The sequence below is a fragment of the Parus major genome, chromosome 7 (genome assembly GCF_001522545.3).
Source record: "Parus major isolate Abel chromosome 7, Parus_major1.1, whole genome shotgun sequence".
NCBI classification, from domain to species: Eukaryota; Metazoa; Chordata; class Aves; order Passeriformes; family Paridae; genus Parus; species Parus major.
This window is the reverse complement of record NC_031776.1, coordinates 124,119-136,079: the sequence shown is the minus strand read 5'-3', so window position 1 is coordinate 136,079 and position 11,961 is coordinate 124,119. Positions and strand designations below refer to the sequence as shown.

Below are 11,961 nucleotides of genomic sequence, written 5' to 3'. Positions count from 1 at the left end.
AGGAAGGAAGGAAGGAAGGAAGGCAGGAAGGAAGGCAGGCAGGAAGGCAGGCAGGCAGGAAGGCAGGCAGGAAGGATTCATGCTATAGGGAGCAGAGGTTTCCTCTGAGTGCCAGCTGGAGCAGGAAGCACACCTGGAGTTCCAGGAGCTGGAATGAGGAATGGAAGAACAGGTTTGCAGTTGAATATCTGGGATGAGGTTTGTCAAGACCCAGCTCCAGCCTTGACTTTGCTCCCTCCTCTTCACATGGCACTGGGCTGATCCTTTCTGTTCCTGGTTCCTTCTGGGTTCTAGTTCCTGGTTCTTCTTCCCTTAAATGTTCAAGGTAAAAGACCATTCCCAAAATTTTCTTCCAAAGTGTGGTGTTACTCCAGTCTTGCTGGTCTTGGAAGCAAAAGTCCAGGGAAATGCTTTTGATGACCTCTGACCTCCCAGTCTGTCTGGCCTCATGCCCTGTGCAACAGTCACCATCAGCCTTTCTCCATTCCTGGGAAATAGCTGGGATTTCTCTCCTGGAATTCCCCAGTAGAACTGAGGACTGACCCCAAGCTGTCGTGCCATGTCTCTGTTCTGCAGACAGAACTTGGTTGTTTTCCTCTTGTTTTTTGGCCCTCTGACAAAACACACCAAGTTGTGGAGCAAGGGGAGACCTTGATGGATGAAAGGCCTCCCCAAAATCCCAGTTTTGGAAATGGGCTGTCAACTTCTGAGCCTCTCCAGGGATGTTCTGGCTGAGGGTTTGCCATGCCAGAGGTCCTATAAGAAATCCCAGGAACTGTCTGCCAAGGCCTGCATGGCTTCCACTTCTCCCCTGGGCAGCAGGATGATAATTGTCCTCTCCTAATGATGTCTGCAGGCTGTGGAGGTCATGAGGGGCTGCTCTGGAAGAAGCCACAACTTCATCTCTGCTTTAACATGGAACTCAGGAGATCTGTGTTTTAAATAACCCAAACCAGAGCACACAGAGCAGGGCTGGGGTCTCTGCCCACTTCTTTTGGATATATCTGCTAAAGATCTCATCAATTCCTATTCCTGAAGTTCATACCACAGCACAGCCAACCCATGGAAAGTAGAACTTATCTGGAGAGTAAAAAGGGCCTCTGGATCTGCAGCTGTTATAAACTCACAGGAGACTTTTTTCTTTTTTTTTTTCTTTTTTTTCTTTTTTTTTTTAATAATAAGTGGGAAAGTCTCATTAATTTTGCCTTCCAGTTTCTGAGCTTTTGGGGTATTCCAGCATCTGCCTCTGTGAAGATTAGAAACTCTGTTTCTGTGAAGGCTGGGATCCTTTCCCAGCAATAAAAGACAGAGGTTATTTTTAGTGAAGGGCTGAACTTAGCGGGGTCACGAGAAAATGGGAGAGAGATGGGAAGTATTGGTTAAACTGTCGTTATAGGAAATCCCTGAGAGATGAACCTGCACTTATTCCCTAGGTCTGCCTATCCCTGGTCTCCACAGATTTCAGTGCCATGGATTTGGTGTTGGTGTGGAGCTGGGGGGGATTACCTTGTCCTTGGACTTGCCCACTGTGAGAAAGGATCATCAGAAAGGTCAAGGAATCACCAACCACTGCTGCTCTGTCCCCTTCCTCTCCTTGTAAAGGACTCCTAGACTTCTCCAAACTGCTTCCAAGAGGAAGCTGATGGTTGCTAAATAGATTTATGGAAGAGAAGAGCACTCCAAACACTCTGATATTTATGTTTCTGCTCATCCAGCATGTTTTCATCATTTTAAACAGGAGCAGTCCTAGTACAAAGCTGAGAATTCTGCTTTTTCCTTGGGAAGAAAGCTTTGATTTCACTCTTTTGCATTAAAATCCCTATGGAATTCTCACTCTGTCGAGTTAAGGGGGGAGGAGGATAAATTTCAAATGGCAGGGCTGGAGATCAAGCAGGGAACTCCTGGTTCCCTTTGCTTGAGGAGGACCCTGAAGGCAGCTCCTGGAGCACTCTCCACAGCAGACCCTTGGGCATGTGCCAGTGCTGATTTCACACCCTAAAGGGCCAGGAGGTCACCTGGGCATAGACTGCTGAGACTGAGAGATCCACACCCCTCTTCCAGCAGCCCAAGGCTGACATGCTGACACTGGAAGAGCCACTCAGGAACTGGCAGAGGTCACAGTACATCCACAACATCCCAGGGCTTGGCTCTGAGGTGAGAGCTTGTGAAAAACCACAAGATTTGCCAAGGAAGCAGCTGCCTTCATTCTCGCTCTGTTTATTGAGCTGTCTTCCCAGGCATCTCCTCTTGACAGCTGCAACAATGAGAGCCTGCCTTTGGATCACTGTTAGCACCGAGGGTATCCCAGCGTGGGTGGGAATTGGGATGGTTTGAGTTTCCTTTGATGAAAATTAAGGCGATGCTGTTGGATAGCATCGACCTGTAGTGTGCTCAGGTGTAAATCTCCTGGAACACCTCCACTGGAACTGGATATTCCAGGCAGCCACTTCTGGGCTGGAATATAACCCTGGGAAGCAGAGGGATGTCTAATTTGGGTGTTCATAAACCACTCCATCACTGCCCCAGTGGTTTGAGTCTGTTGGTTGTGGCTTCTCTCATTGGAACTTTGTGGTGTGGAACCATCCCCACATCCCTCCAGGAGCGGTGGGGACACGGCTGCGAGAGCCTGGCTGACCCCTCTGCCCTTGCTGGGAACCCCACGGGGCTCCTGCAAAAACAGCTGGTCAGCGGAAATCTCTGCCACCACAACACAGACAAACCACATCCATGTCTGTCCACGGCTCTTTCCAGAACTCCTGCATTCCACTTGCAAATAAAAAAAATACCATTTAGGTTGTTCAGTAACACCCAAAACCCCTCAATGTACCAGTGAGTGGGAGTGAGTCCTCCAGGAGCAGAATGGACACTGGGAATGCTCCATGGCAGAAGCAACAACTCCATTTCAAGGGGCTTTTCCCACTTACCTTCAAAGCTGAGCTTGGGTCCAATTGCATCCCATGCTGTGGCATGGAATAATGTCTGCTTGGGAAAGCCTGGCGATAGTTGGCTGAAGAAAAGAAAAATATCTTTCAGATATTTTATAATCCAAAAAACGTGGTCTCCAATGAGCTTTTTCCAAGCACATTAGTGCTACAGCCATTAATAATCATAGAGCTCAAAGAAGGGGAAAAAAAAATCAGCTGGAAGAGAGTTGAAAGGGAAACCTATTAAAATAAAAAAAGCAATTTCCCAAAAATATATACAGCTTCATTTCCAAATTTTTTTTTCCTGGGTTTTTTTGGGTTTTCTTTCTTTCTTTTTTTTTTTTTTTTGAGTTATTTTTCGCTGTAGCTAAAACTTTCAGTGACCTAATAGTCCTTTTAAAAGACAGCTGCAGGGAATAAAATGAGGCTGTTTTGTTCCTCCTGCATTGTTCCTAACAGCGGGACCCATTTCTCCTTGTCCTGATTGAATGCTTCCCAGAGTGTCTAGACATGTCACCACCACTGCTGAGGAGCCAGGAGATACCAGCGCTCATCCCAGGAGCTGGGAAGGTCCCTTATCTGTCCTCCTCCCCATGGAGAGTCTTTCCAAACCCAAGATTTGGGTCAATACCCAGACTATGAGATTCCTAAAAATATCTTCTGCCTTGTTCATTTTTAGGTTGCGCCAGGATCATATTTTCCATGTTTTTGGCAGTGGGAAGCATAGGTTTCTGCAGGAGAACACAACTTCCCGAGCAGGGGTTTAGAGGACAGCACCCAGCTCCCCATGCCTGGTGAGCACAGAGCAGAAGGTCACAGGATGAGCTGTCCCATCCTTCTCCAGCCTCTCCTGCAGCCTGGGACATCTTTCCCGCCTTCCAGGGAGGCTCTGGGTGCAGGTACCTGGCCCCATGTTCCAGATGTTCCCATTTATCTCTGAGATGTTTCACCCCAGTTTCCGCTGCTTTGTCTGACTCTCACTTCACAGCCGCTCCTTGGTGTGGCAATTCCTTGACCTTGGAATGTCTCTGGCCGGGATGAAGTGCTGGTCCAGTCCCTGCCAGAAGTTGTTAGCACATCCACCCCACAGCTCATAGCTCATCTCCAGTCACGCCCTTGGATCCCAGAAATCCCGTGTGCTAAGGACGGGAATGCTCTTGCCGTCAATTCTGAGAGCACTTGAGGCAATAGGAGTGCTTCCCAAATGAAAAATAGCAGGGATAATAATAGCCCTTATCCCTGCATCCCCCCTCTGAAGCACCAGGACTTGGCCACAGCCTGTCATCTGTCAATTACAATCTATTTCTGTCCTGTGAAGAGGGATCTGGCTGGTATCCCTGGGATTGGGCTGCTGGTGTGACTCATTCACAGCTGATTGCCCAGTGGCTTCAGCCAGGTGCTCCTGGGACTTGGTGTCCTCAGCTGGTTTCCATAAGGAATCGATGCCTCAGGGGCAAGAGGGAGAAAGGGAAGGGTGGTGAGGAGTATATCCCTCAGAATTCTCTGCCCAGAAATTGTCCTGTGTGAGGTGTCAGAGGTATTCCAGAGGTAAGGATAGGAAAGACAGGGATGAAAATCCTCAATGTGGGTTTCTGTTGTGCTGAGGGAAAGATGGAGTCACAAAAGCCTCAGGGACCCATCTCAAAACTCCTCAAGATTCCCTGAGGGATTTCTTGTGGATCCAATCTCAAGAATCCACAAGATTCCTCCAGGGTTTCCTTGTGGACCCAAGAGCCAGAGGAAGGATGGGATGGAGGAACCACATCCATGGCAGGGTCTGGATGATGGGGTTGGCTCTAAAGTTGCAGGATTCACTATGGGAAGGCACAGACAAGGCTCAAAGCTGTTCCCTTCCTCAGGAAGCACAGGACTGAGTACTAGGGCCTTTTTCAGCCCTCAGGATGATCCCTGAGGAATGTCCAGGAGCAAAAACCAGTGTCCAAGAGGCCACTCTATGTCCATGTTCACCAGATCCACCTTCCAGAGGTGTCACCAACATCCATCTCCAGTGCAGAAATGCTGGCTCCTGCTGCCTGTGGCCATCTGGGCCTGGAAGAGCAGATCCATGATTATAAAATGGGAGGGAAAGCTCCCTTTAACTTGTGAGGGGTGAGAGGAACTCTGGGTGAGACCTCCAGCCCAGGACCCTTCCTCAGGGGGATCAAAGGGGTGAGGAGGGATGTTCTCCCCTGTCAAGCACGATGGCAGTGGGATCCCAGTCCCACGAAACAAGCTGTGTTTTCCAGCACAGCCTGGAGCAGAGGGCTTGGAAATGCAGCTCAGGGGGGACTGGCTCCAGCAGCATCTCAAAACTGTCAGTATTTTCCAGATTCTGTGGTAATTCCCAGCTCATGGACAGCCATCAGCAGGGCTTTGCAAGAAATGAATCCTGGATAACCCTTCCTGCTGTTATCCCGTGGGTGGTGGGGGCAGAGAGGTACCACCATTGCACAGGAGATGGAATATGGGGAAACCTTCCCTGGCGCCTCCTCAGACCCAAACTTTCATTTTATTTTTTTTTTACCACACAAAATAGATGCTGCAGGTGACAAACACCACCTGAGCAAGGAGGGGAGGGGGATGGAGGGGAAGCACGATCCCAAAAACCATGGTGCTGGTGTGCAAAATGCAAATCTGAACTGAGACACGGTGCAGAGCTCAGGCAGGCGGAGGGAATGAAATGTGGTCCTAATTACTTGCTAACTATCCTACATTTCACAAGTCACTTTAATGGCCCAAATGGATTCCTTTCAAGCTCGGAGCTGGTTCTCTCGAAGGGGGAGGTGTGGTGCGAGCAGCCCTCTCTGAGAGGAATCTCGTTATCTGAAATGACATTAATACATCCTGTTATTCCCTCTCGCCAGATCGTGTGCCGGGAAGGGACCCTGCTGTTAAAATGTCAGCATTCAGGCAACATCTCGGCACAGTAGCTGGTGCTGAGGGGTCAGGCAGGCAGCCCTGGGAATAATCCCTATTGCTCTGGGCAAACCCAGACCTTTCCCTGGAGCTGGATGCTCTACCCATCTGCTCTGTGCTTCCAGGTGAGTTGGAGAAGGGATGGGTGGCACTGGATGCAGGCTGTGTCCAGAGATATTTTTTTTTCCTCCACTGTGATTCCTCTGTACCCAGCAAATCCCTGCTCCATGGAAAATGACAGCTCTCACAGGAGATCATTGCTGCTTCTCCATAGCTTCTGGACACCTTGCAGTAATTGGAAACAAGCTATGGAAGGCTCAATAAGAGGCGGCTGTTGAAACTCACCACATGCCTTTAAAAAGCAGAATATTTTCCTTCCCCTTCCCCTTGAGTTTTATTGGATTTTAAGTGGGGAGCTGTTAAATTGTGTGAATGTTTTCCCAACTTCACCTGCCTAATGAGTGTCTCTGCTCTGATCTTGTGGCTTGGCTGCTGAGGAAATAAATTGGGAAAGGGAAACATCAGCTTTGGGTTTTCCTAATTGTGGGGGGAAAAAAAAACCCCACAACAAAACTAAACAAACATCTTGTTTGCTATGCACAGAACTGTTGTATGGGGAAGCAGTTAAAGGTGTGATAGTCTCTACTGCTCAGTTACATCTCCACTCTGCAGAAAAATTTGGGATTTTGGGTTTTTTTTCCAAGCAGGACACCACATTTTTTAGCCCCTGTCATTGCCTTAGTTTCTCACAAGCAAACTCACACCTGGTGTCACCCTGGGGTTGCAGCACAGAAGGATTTGGCCCCATGGAAGACTCCAGGCCAGCTGCTGCTGTTCCAATTCCATAACTGGGAGAAGGAGCCTGGTTGGATAGCTCGTTCCATAAAGCCGAGGGCTCTGTTCTCTGCTCTGATGTGAGTACCTGACACACTGTCACTGCACATGACCTCATATCCCCCTCCCCACTCCCCTCTCCTGCTTCTCCACTCCATCTCCTTGGCCTGCCTTGGCTGGTGTCTCCCAGTGCCGTTTGTCCATGAGCTGGATGAGCTCATGGATGTCAGGAATGAGCTGTGCTGACACCCCTGCCTGGCTAGCGCAGCCCAGCACGTGCTGAATCCGTTCCTTCCCCGAGCAGCAGCTTTTAACACACCACATTTAAGGCTTTACACTGAATTTCCAAGCCTAAAAGGCGACATGGAAGGAGATGCACCAACTCTTTTTCCACCACGGAACTGTCTGGGTGGGAAGCGACCTTTTAAGTTCCTGAGGCCACGAGCAGGGACACCTTCAATTAGATTTTGTTAATGCCTATTTTCCTTGTATGTAAGTGGGTTATATCAGCATATTTTCAGTCCCAACCTGCCTGAACACAGGGAGGTTTAAAGCAGGGCATGTGTCGCTGTTTGGAGCACGCTGCTCCACACTGTGCCTTGGCCGGGCTCGTTTCCATCCCCGGCTCGCTGTAATGATTACCCAAGAGAAATCTGGGATATGCTGGGATCCAACTGACAGGGAACTTGCCTGGGGCCTGCTGAGGGAGTTTGTTGTTTCATTTGGGTCTCCTTATCCATTCCTGAGCTCTGGTTGCCAACTCAGCAGAGGGATGAAGGCAGCTCTTGGCTAGGGAATAATGCCTTCAATCAGGGAGTGGAAACCCACTTAATTCTATAAAGAGTTACCCTGGCTCTTCTCAGGGACACAGGTTTATATTAAATGACAGTCCATCCTGCACTGGATGTCCATCTCCATTACACCCTACAGCTGTGTCAAAGTGCTTCCCTCTTCCCAAATCCCAGCAGGCAGCAGCTTTTCCAACCCCCACAGAGCAGCAGCATTTATTGCAGCCAAGGAGAAGCATCACGTATCCAACACTTCTCCTTTCAGCCCTCATGCTTCCCAGGGAGCTCCTGTCCCACCCTGGCCATGAGACGCTTCTCCCAGAAGCTCTTCCAGAGCTTCCAGACCAGGCTGTCTCCCTTGCTCATGAGCTTCATCAAGGAATTGTTGGAATCAGAGAACTCTCCTGGTGGCCAAAATTGAACAAGTGGAAAACTCAATAAAACCACGTGTTTCTCACCAGATGTGCTGACAAAACACATGATGATATTGAATCAAATCTCCCCCTCGGGACTCTGCCTAACAGAGGGATCGTTTCTGGGGAGAAACACCAGTTCAAGGACATCCCAATGAAGGAAAATGGATTCTTGACCAGCTCGCAGCCGAAGTCAGGTGGACGAGTTTGAGTGAGATTTCTCTGCACAAGATGAGGTTCAGTTTTCTGAAAATCTACTCTCAAGATTCCAGACCAAGGAGAGGAAAGCTCTGGGATTCATTTGCCAGAGCTTGCAAAACTCCTGAGGAACTTGATGTGCAGCAAACCACATGTCCCCTGCAGAACTCATGCGTGTGAGCGGTTCCCAAGCCAAATTAAACTGAGATGTTCTCCAAAAGCCCAACCAAAGTGATGGAAAAGGTACTACAAGATGCAACTCAACAGGGTGTTCAACTTCCAGGCTGTTGTTGCTGCCCAAGCCCAGGGGCTCTTTGCTGAGGGTTCATAGATGCTAATCTGTGAAAAAGTGTAAAGATTAATGTCAGGTTTGTGGATTTATGGGAGGCTGCGATAGAAATGATTGCTGGGCCTCAAAGACTGAGCAGGAAACAGCCTCCCAGCCTCTGATGCTATTTTTGGGAACAAAAAACACAACAGCAAAAAAAAAATTGCATTCTGATGTGGTGTCAATATCAAGTTGAATTAAAATTTTTGACCCAAACCACCAGCTGAAATTTGCAAGGGGGGGAAAAAAAGCCTCTTTCAGATAAATTCTGTTGCTTCATTTAATTTTTTAAACATCATTTCCAGTAAAAATAAAATTACCTCACATTCTAAAGACACCAGGAATAATTATTTCTGAAATTAAAAATGGAACATCTCAGCAATTTTGAAGCAGCAAATGCCAGGTGCATAGAGCCCCTCTTTAAAAATATTCCATGGAAAACAGTTTAGTTTTCAGCAAATTTGTTAAGAACAAGCAGGCAGTGCTTCCTGGAGGAGAAAAAAAAAAAAAATCTGTATTTCTTTAATATTTCTCAATCTACTACCTGTTTTCCTGCTACCCTGGTGTGAAGCCCCAGGTCCATCAGCTGTTTGTCAGCCTCCAAGGAGTTGAGAGGTGTTGGAGAGGATGTTCTGCTGAGGAGGACAAAGCTTAACCCCTTTTTGGGACCAGTTCTCAGCTGGAAACTCTGGTCTCCTGCTTCCCAGCTTTTTGCACTTTGCCTAATTTAGGTGCTTTTCCCACCACAGCCATTGGAAGGCTGATTGATCGTTGAGAAGTGTTACATTTTTTTAAAGCTTGATCAGATGCATCCCTGGTTTCTCTGGCATCATCCTGGCTGGCCACAGGTGTCCAGTTCATGCTGAGTCACTGGGGGCAGAGCAGGGCAGGCCAGGAGCATCCTCCAGTACAACCAGATGTTCAAAGCCTGCTGATTAGCATTTTTAACACCAACCTCTCAGTTTCTCTCTCCTTCTCCTCTCCACCCCACTCATTCAGTTAATATGATTCTAGAAACCTGGATCAATTATTCCCAGATTTCAAGTGCTGGCATTGCTCCTTGTGCAGCTGCGAGTTCAGCATTTAATCTCTTCACTTTTTTGGGTTAAAGTGGTTGTTATGTTCTGTGTTTCAGCTCCATGCCTGGCCTCAAGCTCTGAACCTGCAGTGCCCCCATTTCCAAGAGCATCCTGCTCCATCCTTGTGCTTGCCTCATCCTCTGCAATGGGCTGAGCCAAAACTCTGGGACACAACACCCTCAAATTCAATACCCAAACCTTCCAAATCTGTGGAGTTATTATCCCCCTCTGGTTTCAAGCTATTGGAGCTGAGTGGGAAATTCCTTTCAGAGTAAAAATTGTTTCCTGAGAGTGAAAAAACCACGGTTGCCCAGCCTGAGGATCAAACTTTCACATTTTTGTGCAAAATGGGAGACCAAAAAGCTGAACTATCTGAGCACCCATGGGAGAGCTCAGTCCTGTTCCACTATCCTCTCCAGGAAGGGATCGTATCCTAGACTTACCTGACCTGGATAAAGGTCCTCAAATAGCCAAGGGCTCACCTGGGAAAGGCCCCTTTGGAATTGAATCAAAGTGAGGTGCTGAAGGATTTTACAGTGTTGGCTCAAGGAGGGAGACACCCAAATACCTCTTCCAAGTGTTTTCCCAGGCTGAGACACCACAGGAAAACACAAGTTGTGGGTTTGCCTTTTCTTTTCAACTAATAATTAATCACCTTCCCAGGCATTCAAGTCTCCAGCTTGGCTGGAGGGAGAGAACAAGATCTTTTTGGCAGGAGGTGTAAAGCAGCAGAGCCCTGCGTGAAAATAGTGCTGAAAATTTGGCACTGAAAATAAAGTACTTTAGGAGAGAAGTCCCTGTTTTCCTGAGCTGCTTCACTGCCATGGGATGCTGTACTGTGCCACAGAGCGAGCCTTGAACAAGCCAAGATCGGGGAATCATGGAATGGTTTGGGTTGGAAGGGACCTTAAAGCCCATTCCACCCTGCTGCCACATCCAGGGACACCTTCCACTACCCCAGGTGGCTCCAAGGGCCAATGTCCAACCTAGCCTGGAACTCTCCCAGATGTCTTGGTAGCTCCTGCCAGAGGCTGGTGGAGAGGAACCAGCACACCCTGGAAGGATGCATGGCTCCAGCAGAGGTAGCTGGTGTGGGATTTTGGGTTGGGATTTGGAAGCTGCTCCTGGTTCTGGCTGGTGTGGTTGGAGGCTTTGCAACCCCATTGGGTGCCTGATGCAGGGCAAGGGATGGATGCTCCTCCCTTGGTGCCTCTGGTAGAGCTGGTGAGCAGCCCCTTCAGGCTTTGAAGCCTAAAATTTGGGAAAGAAGAGACAATTCTCTTACCCCTCACTTTCCTGGAAGGTGTCCCATGGCAGGGGGGTTGGAATGAGATGATTTTTAAGGTCCCTTCCAACCTGTGTTTTTTTGCCAGATGGGTTTGAGCATGGACATGGTTTTCCATCATGGATGAGGGGGATTCCTTCAGCTACTTCTTTTTCTGATTATAATTGTTTTTAGATTGGTCCCAAATTGCCAGGTCGATTGATTAATTGCTGGTGGGATGGGAAGGGAAAAAAAAAAAAAGAAAAAGGAATCCTGCAAATTTGAGTGGATTTGGGGAGGGAAGGAAAGAAAGGTGATCCATGCTGCAAAGCCAAGGAGGGGAATTTGCTTGGCAAATAATAATGGGTTTTTTTTTTAATGGTAGGTGCTGGAGCTGTGAGAGCTTGAGGGAAAAACAGGGAAAATTGGATTCACAGCCAGGTCAGCCACAACACAGCACTGGAGTGAACTGTGGGGTAGAATCAAAGAAAAACCCCAAAGTTTCAGGTGGAAGGAGAGATGTCTAAAGAAAAGATGGGTGGAAAGACTGGAAATTAAAGAAAAGAAGCAGTTTAGACATTGTGAGTGACACCTTGGAGAGGATCCTGGGAGCTCACAGGCTTGGCTGCAGGAAGGAAAAGGTCAGCAGGTGGCAGTGGGTGTTACAGATTACAAATATATATATATAATATATATATACACACATGTACACACACAGATTTGCCCTGACTGTTACACATCCACATTCCCACCCAACCAACACACTTGGGAAGCAGTTTTTAGGAGAAACACCAACAAGGATCCTTCCCCCAAGTCATGGAGCACATTTAATCCTCAAGTCTGCAGCCAAAATAAACAAAACTCCTTAAAAGCAATGGGAAAATAATGAGGATGGAGTTACCAAATTTTTCTTCATTAGCCTTTCCCTCCTTTTCTTGGTCTTCACAAAAAACATAAATAAATAAAAGTTGGGTAACTTGCCTTTCTTAGAAACAACTTCTCCAGATGGAGGTGGACGTGCTGGGCAAGGACAGTTGGCTGAGCTGGTGGCATAAAGAGTCAGTCCAAAGGATGGAGCTGGAAAAAGGGAGGCTTTTTTTCTTGTCCAGTGCTCAGCTGGAATCAATCAGCATTGATGCTGCCATGCAGGGGGTTGGAGCAGGGGCTGTTCATGGCCAAGCCTTGATCCAAGGGTGGCCTGGGATGGTGGATCTGGG

The 11,961-nt window shown here is 48.0% G+C and overlaps 2 long non-coding RNA genes across 2 annotated transcripts in view; one reads left to right on the top strand and one right to left on the bottom strand.

The window, feature by feature from the left end:
- LOC107207339 overlaps window positions 1-4,921 on the bottom strand; it is an 8,879-nt gene extending 3,958 nt beyond the window's left edge. Inside the window, exons 1-2 of the long non-coding RNA XR_001522699.3 lie at window positions 3,828-4,921; window positions 2,925-3,007 (exon numbers count right to left, since the gene is read on the bottom strand). This is a non-coding gene — a long non-coding RNA (uncharacterized LOC107207339). The remainder of the gene's footprint in view (window positions 1-2,924; window positions 3,008-3,827) is intronic.
- LOC117244738 lies at window positions 4,428-8,559 on the top strand. The gene is made up of 4 exons (XR_004498373.1): window positions 4,428-4,472; window positions 5,789-5,965; window positions 6,628-6,754; window positions 7,728-8,559. It is a non-coding gene; the product is annotated as an uncharacterized LOC117244738 (long non-coding RNA).
- Window positions 8,560-11,961: the final 3,402 nt, after the last annotated feature.